Source organism: Rutidosis leptorrhynchoides, chromosome 2 (assembly GCF_046630445.1).
Source record: "Rutidosis leptorrhynchoides isolate AG116_Rl617_1_P2 chromosome 2, CSIRO_AGI_Rlap_v1, whole genome shotgun sequence".
Classification (NCBI taxonomy): Eukaryota; Viridiplantae; Streptophyta; class Magnoliopsida; order Asterales; family Asteraceae; genus Rutidosis; species Rutidosis leptorrhynchoides.
This window is the reverse complement of record NC_092334.1, coordinates 203,952,959-203,963,854: the sequence shown is the minus strand read 5'-3', so window position 1 is coordinate 203,963,854 and position 10,896 is coordinate 203,952,959.

Sequence of the window (10,896 nt, the reverse complement as noted above, 5' to 3'; positions counted from 1 at the left end):
TGACATATTAAACATTATCCAAGTAGCATATATTGAAGTAGTCCAAATACTAGTTGGTGGAATCTCAAATTGTAACACATAGCAAGATAAGGTTCATACATATACATATTAAATAACTATTTAGCATTTAGCACTTAGCACATAGTCAAGTAATACACATGTATTAATAGCAAGTAGTCAAGTAATATTCATGTAATGACTAGCAAGAGATCACTAATTAATCTAGAATTAAACACATAGTGATAACATAGCATTGAACCAAGGCTATGTAAGTTTTACTTGAAAAATGGCATTTGCAAGATTAATGTATAAGTATACATTATTGTCCAACACATGTACAAGGAAGGAGCAACTCTTGGTTAGGACTTGGTGACCATTCTAAGTATGTCTAGATACATTTTAAATGTACATGTTTTCCTATAACACTTATGTGTTATTCTTAATCATGGTTTAATCGTCATTAAGGTGTCATTAAGCCCGATTAACCAAGATTAGTGTTCTAGTGACCAAAACTCCTTTGGGTATGAAGGAGGCAACTATTCTAAGCATGTTTGAACATGTTTCATAAATTATAGATGCTCCGAAGTGGTCGAACTAAAAAATGGTGGAATTTAAGAAAGAAGCTTATACGGTCGACACACGGTTGACCGTGAGGTCGACCGTGCATCCCTGATTTCACAAATCAGGGTAGAAGGCTCCACGGTCTGACTTGTGGTTGACCGTGTACCTAAGTGTGTAGTTTACGTTTTCTTTTTAAGCCTTATTTAGTTTTGGTCTTTTGCTAGAGTAATGGTAGATTAGTGAACTTGAATATTTATGTCAAGATGTCTACAATCACCTTTAGTTATGTGCATATGTCATCATTTAAACACTTAATGTTATGGGTTAAGATTAGTATAGTCATTAAGGATAATCCCGTGTTATCCCACATTCTCCCCCAACATTCTCCCCTTTTTGATGATGACAAACACATAAGTGATGGTATACATTTATCTATAAATACGCACAAGTGTTAACATCACTTATCCAACTAAGATCGCCCTAAGACAAATGTTCCCCCTTAAACCGTACACGATGGAAAATGAAAACCACAACATATCAAAACACACAACACACAATTTTTATTCATTCCTAAAGAAAAGTGCACACACAAACACCAAACATGAAGCGAGAGGCATTTAATGCGCTTTTAGGACACGAAACATAGGAATTGAGACATGAATGACCTGGTATGCCTATTGACTGTTCTGAATAGAACTCTTAGGAGCTGTTAAGATCTAGTTAGTGCCTTGACTATATGACCCAAACCTATTGCATGTTCTTGTTTGATTGTTGCCCTAGGATTAAGTCATATTAACTGTTCAGGCATCTATTAGGTTTCTATCCGCTTTACTTTCAATATATCAACTGTAATGCTGTATAATGATTGAATTAGATTGATCTCATTAGTATGATGGAATGGTTGTTAGTTTTCATTTAAGGTTTTGTCAACTTAACCCGACGGACTCCTTTCGTTTGTGATCAGTGTTCAATTAACACGACACGTTGTTATTCAGTTAACCAAACTGACAACGAGGGTTAGGATTAGAACTCAACTCACTAATAAACCTAGTGCTTTACTAAGGATTACCTCTGAGGTATCGTTATCTTTCAATTATACAACCAATTGACATACTTTTCACTACTCAACGAGAACTCCGAGAGTCTAGAGATAAGTAGGTCTGTGTAATTGGCTCACCCAACCAGATCTACACCATTCTAATCTTAGCCTTAACATAAACATAATTACCTTTCCTTTGCCCAAACTGATATCTTGGTCAACATTTCCCTGATTTGCATACTCTAGATATCCTTCCACTTCCTAAATTTTCCGCAATTAGGATTATTCGCTTAAAATCAACTACTATCCTTTATCTAGGTAATTTAACCAAAGACAATTATCCACTTGATCTTCAATTCATTAAACCATTCAAAAGTACGACTCTAGGTTAACTTAAACCTTCTACCTTAGAAAGTTAAAAGTAAATTTAGGCCCCGCAAAATATAAATAAAAAACCTACTGTTCTCAATCTTGAGTAAGCTGATCTTGACGCCTTGCGGCCTAACAACACCGCACGAACAAAATCGTCCCTTTCGGTCATATCAAGAGAGAAAAAGTTTTCTGGCGCCGCTGCAGGGGATCGAATATTTTGATTGAGAAAGATTTTAAACAGGCAAAAGTAATCTTTGGTGGTGTCTAAAAAAGACAATTATACACGGACTTGGTTGTTAGATTTTCCGAACAGTCTCCAATTATATTAGAACCAAAAGGATCCTGCCTCTCCGTAGTCGGCTTGACCACCTAAATACGAAGTAATCTGTAAGAAGTCCTATCAATTGGAATATCCGATAAGGTTAGCGACCGAATTTCAAGAATAATTGTTTCAATTAAATTATCGATCCTTTTATAATTAATATTTTCTAAAAGTTACTTTTAAGTCTTTTTAAACAAAAAATCTAAAAATGAAACAACAAACACCCTTGCTTCTATGCAAAAGTCATGTTTAGAAGAAAGAGTAGGATCAATCACCTTAGGAACCGAAGGAATTCCTGAAATCTATTCACATATAATCAAACTGGTCAGTATGATCTGTAAATTTCATGGATTACCGATTGACGATCCAAACTTTCACTTAAACAAATTTATCAGTCTGGTTGACTCTTTTAAGAAGGAAGAAAACGAGAAAAACATTTTAAAACTTCATCTTTTTCAATATTCTTTGTCTACACGCTTTTTGACATGGTTTAACGAGCTTAAACCGAATTCAATACATTCATGGTGTGACGACCCGGAAATTTTTGATCAAATTTAAACTTAGTTTTACATAGTTTCGATACGATAAGCAAAGTTTGAAAGGTTGAATCTCAAAAGTTTTGGAATTATATTCATGTAATCAATTACCCTTTGACTGTGCTCAACGATTCACGAACCTTTAATTATAAATAAAAATGCGTATATAAATAAGTATATGTATAAATATATATATATATATATATATATATATATATATATATATATATATATATATATATATATATATATATATATATATATTATAAATTAAAAAATATATATATATATATTATAAATTAAAATATTATGCGATTTAGTTATTATGAAATATAACTTAAGATAATTTAAAAACTGTTATTTAAAAACGTTTAGTTAATTATTGAGAGTGTATTGAATGTAAATGACTTTGAACATAATTTGTCAACGTTAACAAAATATTAAAGATATACTCTGAGATTATTGTTTCAATATATATAATTAATATATTTGTGTTACTTGCTATCTAAAACATAATTAAATATGTAGTAGTAGAAATATATATATATATATATACATATATATATATATATATATATATATATATATATATATATATATATATATATATATATATATATATATATATATATATATATATATATATATATATATATATATATATATAATCTATAGATACGAAATTGTTATATATAAATGACTGTAGTATTATTATTACTAATATTATTATTAACGTTAATAATATTAGTACTATTATTAATTAGTATTATTATCATCATTAATAATATTATTATCATTTTTATTATTATCATCGTTACTTATTATTATTATTATTATTATTATTATTATTATTATTATTATTATTATTATTATTATTATTATTATTATTATTATTATTATTATTATTATTATTATTATTATTATTATTATTATTATTATTATTATATATGAAACTTGTTTAGTGTTATTAATATTATTGATATTATTATCATTATTTTTGTTATTATTATTATTAATATTATTATTATTATTATTAGTTTCACTATTATTAACAAAATTAATATTAAAAAATAATACATGTGTAATTAACATTATCATGTTTTCGTTATAAATTTAATATACAGATATAAATATACTTGTTATACAGCCATACAAATTCAGTTATATATAAATACATACATGTATACTAAATACAGTTATATTATATACTAATATTTATACTGCTATATATACATAAATACATTTACGGTTTATTATAAATAAATAAATACAGAAAAATTGGTAACTAGTTGTAATCGTTTTCAGTCCATAAGTTAAATTGATTTTCCTATCTCCAATTAGTACCAATTAGGAATTCAATCAAACAGAACCAAACAAAATCAGTTATACATCTATATCTACTTTATTTATTTTATTTCTATTTATTCTATATTTTCTTTGCCTGAGTAATACAATCGATACCTTGTTCTTTATAAAACCAATCAATTAACTTATGTTATTAACGAACACATTCAGTTCTGTCACCAACAAAATCAATTAACAATTCCAATCCACTGTATTATGAATAATTAAGCAGAAATTCGATTAAACTATCCCGTATACCTCTGTTTCGTGGTCATTTATTCAAAACCTCAAATTCTTATTTAAATTCAAAATCTGTAAATGCCATTTTGTTAGGAATTCCTTCATGAAACTATCTGTAAGTTTTTGGATTTCAATTTTTCATATTGATTATCAATTTATGAGTCAAATTTTAGGATTTAAAAGTCAAATATTTTGTTTATCATGAAATTCGAAATCAGGTTGATGTTTTTGGATAAATTGATCATGCAGAAACTTTATAGATATAATTGGTAACACAATTCGTGTTAGGAGTTTTGTCTAAAACGGTCTCAAGATTTAAATCAATTGTGGAGTTCATTATATATTTTTTTTCCTCGCGAACATATAATTCTATTTTTTATATATTTTTTTGTTTTGTTTTACGCCGGTTAACTGAAGTCCTCATTTATAGTTCATTCTTTTTCAATATAAATACTACATCAATTATTAATCTAAGTTACACTTTGATTTGGTCTCTGTCGTATAACCTATGAAGAAGAAGAGAAAACAGTTGATAACACAGGTTTTAATTAAAAGGAATCGTAAATAAATAGAAATGGAAGGGTGGTGGGATGGTTAAGGGTGTTATCGGGTTTGCGAGAGATCACGGTTTCGAGTCCCGTCACGGGCAGCTTATTCCTTTTTAATGCTACTAAGGTATTAATTGGTATTTTAATTATTATTATCATCATTATTATTATTATTATGATTATTATTACTAATATCATAAATATTAATATTATTATTATTAGGATTGTTATTATTGTTATTGTTATTATTAACTAGTATTATTGATAAATGTAAGTATTATTATCATTATTTCAAATATTATCATTAACTTAGTTATTATTAATAGAATGTATTATTATCATTATTATGATTGTTATTATTAGTGTTATTATGAAAGATAACGTATTATTATTTTTATCAAAAAGTAGTATTAATATCATCTTATACGTATTAGTATTATTATTATTAAGTATTATAAATATATTGATTACTATTATTATTATTACCACTAATAGTTGTATTATTATTATTATTATTATTATTATTATTATTATTATTATTATTATTATTATTATTATTATTATTATTAGTAATATGAAAATAATACAAGTTATCATTATTTTAGTATTAGTATCACTTTTGTAACTATTAGTATAATTATTATTATTATTAAACAAAAGTATCGTTATTAACAATATCATTATTATTATTAATATTATCATTTTAATAAAGTTATTATTAATATTATTAGTAAATTATTAATATTAAAAACTATCATTTTTTAAAAAGATAAATATTTTGTACATAAAATATACTTATTACGTATACTATAATAATATAAAAATTTCACATGACTATATATATCAAGCCTACTAATATTATTTATATAAATACGTACAAATAACAAACTATCGATTTTTAAATACAACATTAAACAAGTATGGATACATTAATATAACTATATAAATATTAACTATTTTGAATATAAACACAAATTAAATATATAATATATAAATTAAAATATAATAAATTGTTCGATTACGATTATACGTTTTAATATATATATATATATATATATATATATATATATATATATATATATATATATATATATATATATATATATATATATATATATATATATATATATATATATACATACATACAAATGATATAGGTTCGTGAATCCGAGGCCAACCCTGCATTGTTCAGTTGTTAAATATCGCCATATGTATTTTTACTACAAAATACAGTATGATGAGTTCATTTTATTCCCTTTTACTCTTTACATTTTTGGGACTGAGAATACATGCGCTACTTTTACAACTGCTTTATTAAATGCTTTTGAAATACATTTTGAACTGCGAATACATGAAATGCTTTTATAAATGTTTGACGAGATAGACACAAGCAAAGCATTTCTCGAATGAATTATGTGGACGTGATAATTGCCACCATTGAATTATGTGGACGTGATAATTGCCACAATTGATATGAATATTTTTCCCCTGATTATTATTGCTTGGTAACCTAAGAATTAGGGAACATCACTAATTTTGAGAATAGTGCACGCCTAATTGACGCGAATCCTAAAGGTAGCTACCGGGTTTAACACCCCCACCCAGAATGTTCACTAGATGGAAGGGCTAGTGGGCATGGTGTTTAGTACTTTGAAGTTTATATGATTATTATACAGACGAGATGTTCTGTTTTGGGGATATTATTATGCGCATTATATGTTAAGGTCGGTTACCAAGCCAAGCAATGAATGAAAAGTGAATGTTATGTATTGAGAGAATGATTTTATACACAGGTTATGTGTATGTTATTTTTGTGTACGAGATATGTGTACGGTTATTAAGATTTATGAAAGATGATTTCGTACACGAGAAAGGTGTACTGTATTTAAAAGATATCGCATGTACATTACAGATGGGTATAGGATTCGGGCCCATTTGTACCATGCAACATTTAAATCTCGTGGTCTATCAAAATGATGAATTTTATTGTTTATGAAAAACTTATGAACTCACAAACCTTTTGATTGACACTTGAAAGCATGTATATTCTCAGGTATGAAAGAAATCTTCCGCTGTGCATTTGCTCATTTTAAAGACATTATTTGGAATCGATTATCGTAATGGGACCAGATGTTGGTGACTTCGTCCAGATGGATTAGGACGGGGTATGACACATGGGAGGAACTATACACCATATTTTTAAACAAATTTTATCCACCATCCCCGCAAACCTGTTAAAGAAATGACATCACAAACTTTTCTAAAAACGAGAATGAGTCATTGTGTCTAGCATAGAATAGAGTAAAGGTGATGCTTAAAAGATGTCCAAATCATTCGTTAAGTCAGGCAGACATAATCTGCACGCCTTATAATGGTTTGACAAAGGATGATAAGTCTCTCCTAGACATGGCCTTGCAAGGCAATTTCATGTCACGAACAGCAGACGAAGCACGGAACCTCGTAAAAATAATAACTACACAACAGGAAGATTGGAGAAATGAAGCTGCTGAGAAGGATGACATCTTCGCTCAGATGGTAAAAATGCTGGAAACCAGGTTACAAGATCTCACCCTCACTCTTCAAAGTTTACCGATTCCTGAAAGTCCCGATGCTACTAGAACTAATCTAAGGTATCCTTACCCTAGATGGGCATATAAACAGCAGAATAGCTCGGACTCTACTATAAATTTTCCATTACACCAACCCAATCTCCACTCTAAGGAAACTTTAGTCGACTTTATGAAAAAGCAGTACATGATAAACCTTCAAGTCATAGAACGCCAAAATAAGTTTGATACTTTGATAAAGACTTTTGAAGAATTAATAACCAATTTTCAGCTTACACTTAAACGATTAATCACTAAAGTTGAAATAGAGTGTAGTGAGTCAGATGCTCTAGTAGTCACTAGAGGTGTGAAGGAAACAACTGTTAACATAACCATGCAAGATTTTTCCGATACGGAACCTGTGCCAATTGACCAGTTGTCAATCCACCGGAACCTATCTCTCCTAAAGCTCCGAAAATCATTCCGCGAGCCCGCATACCTTTCCCAGGTAGGCTTAGGAAGGAAAAACAAGAAGCATAATTCGCTAAGTATTGGGATATTATTAAGAATCTGCATTTGAATATACGACTAGTAGATGCTTTAGTAGAAATGCCAAACTGCGCTAAATTTTTCAAAGAATTCCTTTCAAACAAAGAGAGATTAAGAGAGATAGTTAGCTTACTCTTAAGTGAGGAATGTTCATTAGTGTTACAACATGGTATTTCCGCTAAGTTAGTAGATAAAGGAAGATTTATGGTACCTTGCTACTTGTAAGATGTCTAAATCATCAATGCGTTAGAAGAATAAGGAGCCAGTGTAAACCTAATGCCCTATTCATTATTCAAAAAGCTTGGATTAAATGACTTAAGGCCTAGCAGAATGACTATCCAACTCGCGGACAGATCATTTAAGATTCCTCGAGGAATAGCTGTGGATGTCCTAGTCAGAGTAGATAAGTTTGCATTTCCCGTTGATTTCGTCATTATGGATATTGAGGAAGACACGAAGGTCCCACTCATACTTGGCAGACCATTCTTGAATAATGCCAAAGCCGTAATTGACATACACGAGAAATCACTAAATTTAAGAGTTTCTAATAAAGAAGTCACATTTAATGTTGACCGACTTATGAGCCATCCTCGAGAACAAGATCTCAATCTCGCTGATTCTTTTTAAGAATTCGTCAACAAATATCTGGAGGATACCATGGCTATATGCAGTCAAGATCAAATTTCTAAGGATCTGTTCTTTACACCTCCTAAAAGAAATCTTGACATCCATTCAGCCATAGATCCTGGTCATAATAAATCTCCCCTCTCCGAAAGTAACTTTCTCGGCAAGACTATCCAAATAGCACCACTAGGTCAAGGCATTCCCCTACCTCTATTAAGGAGAAGACCGAATGAAGAAACGGATTTCATTCTGATATTTCAGGAAACATAGTTAAATGATGACTGTGTTAAAATTCCTGAACCAACCTTCGAAACTAAAGAAGACATTTATGAAGATGAAGCATTAAGAAGGAAAATTTCTAGAACCAAAGAACAGATAGCATCAGTGACCGCTATTAAGGAAGAAGAATAAGAATTGCAGGAAAGGTATGACTTGTTAGACAGAGTAAAAATAGCTAGAATGAAGCCATATATCGAGGAACCTCCGAAATTGGAGTTGAAGAAGTTACCCGAACATCTGGAGTATGCATTCTTAGAAGGAGAATCGCAACTCCCTGTAATCATTTCTAAAGAACTCACACCACAGGAGATGGCAAAATTGTTTTAGAATCTGAAATCACATAAGAAAGCAATTGCTTGGAAGATTTCCAACATAGAAGGGATCAGTCCAAACTATTGCACTCATTAGATCTTCAAAGAAGATGACTTCAAACCATCAATTTAGAGGCAAAGAAGGGTTAATCCAATGATTCAAGAAGTCGTCAAGAAAGAAGTAATCAAACTTTTGGACGTCGGTCTGATCTATCCTATTTTCGATTCGCCATGGGTCAGTCCTGTTCAAGTGGTACCCAAGAAGGGAGGAATGACCGTAACCAAAAATGAGAATAATGAACTTATTCCAACACGGGAGGTCACCGGTTGGAGGGTTTCATAGAATATCATAAACTAAATGATGCAACCTGAAAAGATCATTTTCCATAACCATTCATCGATCAAATGTCGGAACACCTATCGGGAAATGAGTTCTATTATTTCCTTGACGGTTTTTACGGCTACTTTCAAATTCTCCTTGATCCAAAGGACCAAGAAAAGACAACCTTCACTTGTCCTTATGGAACATTTGCCTATCGATGCATGCCCTTTAGGTTGTGCAATGCACCTGCTACATTTTAGCGATGCATGGTAGCAACACTCCACGACATGATCGAACGTTGTATGGAAGTCTTCATGGATGACTTCTCCATCTTCGGTAGTACCTTTGAGTTGTGCCTTTCAAACTTTGACAAGATGCTCACCCGGTGTGAAGATTTGAATTTAGTTCTAAATTGGAAAAATGTCACTTCATGGTAAAAGAAGGAATAGTTTTAGGATATAAGGTATCAAAGTCAGGAATAGAAGTCGATAAGGCTAAGTTTGAAACCATAACTAAGCTTCCAGAACCTACCACGGTAAAAGTGGTAAGGAGTTTCCTTGGACACGCCGGTTTCTACCGACGTTTTATCAAAGATTTTTCAAAGGCCACTCGACCTACCACTCATCTCCTCGGAAAGGAAGTTCTGTTTGTTTTTAATGAAGAATGTACTCAATCATTCAACTATCTGAAGGAACAGCTCACACATGCACCCATCATGATAACTCCTGATTGGAGCTTACCATTAGGAATCATGTGTGATGCGAGTGACTTCGCAGTTAGAGCTATTCTAGGATAACGGAAAGATAAGCACTTTCATCCAATCTATTACGCCAACAAAACCTTAACCGGAGCTCAAGAGAATTACATCACTACGGAAAAGGAGCTGCAAGCAGTAGTTTTCGCCTTCGACAAATTCTGTTTCTATCTCATACTGTCTAAAACTACAGTTTACAATGATCATTCAGCCTTAAAATATCTATTAACAAAGAAAGATGCTAAACCAAGACTCCTACGATAGATCTTACTCCTTCAAGAATTCGATATTGAGATCAAAGATAAGAATGGAACAGAGAACGTCATAACAGATCATCTTAGTCATTTAAAGAACCCAGCAATGTAACAACTTGTTGAATAAGATATTAGAGATAAATTTCTGAAAGAACAACTTATGAGCTTAGGACAAGCCAACATAGGATCATAATTTACTGATACTCCTTGGTACGCTGACATAGCCAACTACCTAGTTGCTGAAGTGGTACAGAAAGAACGGAGCACATCCCGAAGAAGGAAGTTCTTTAGGGAT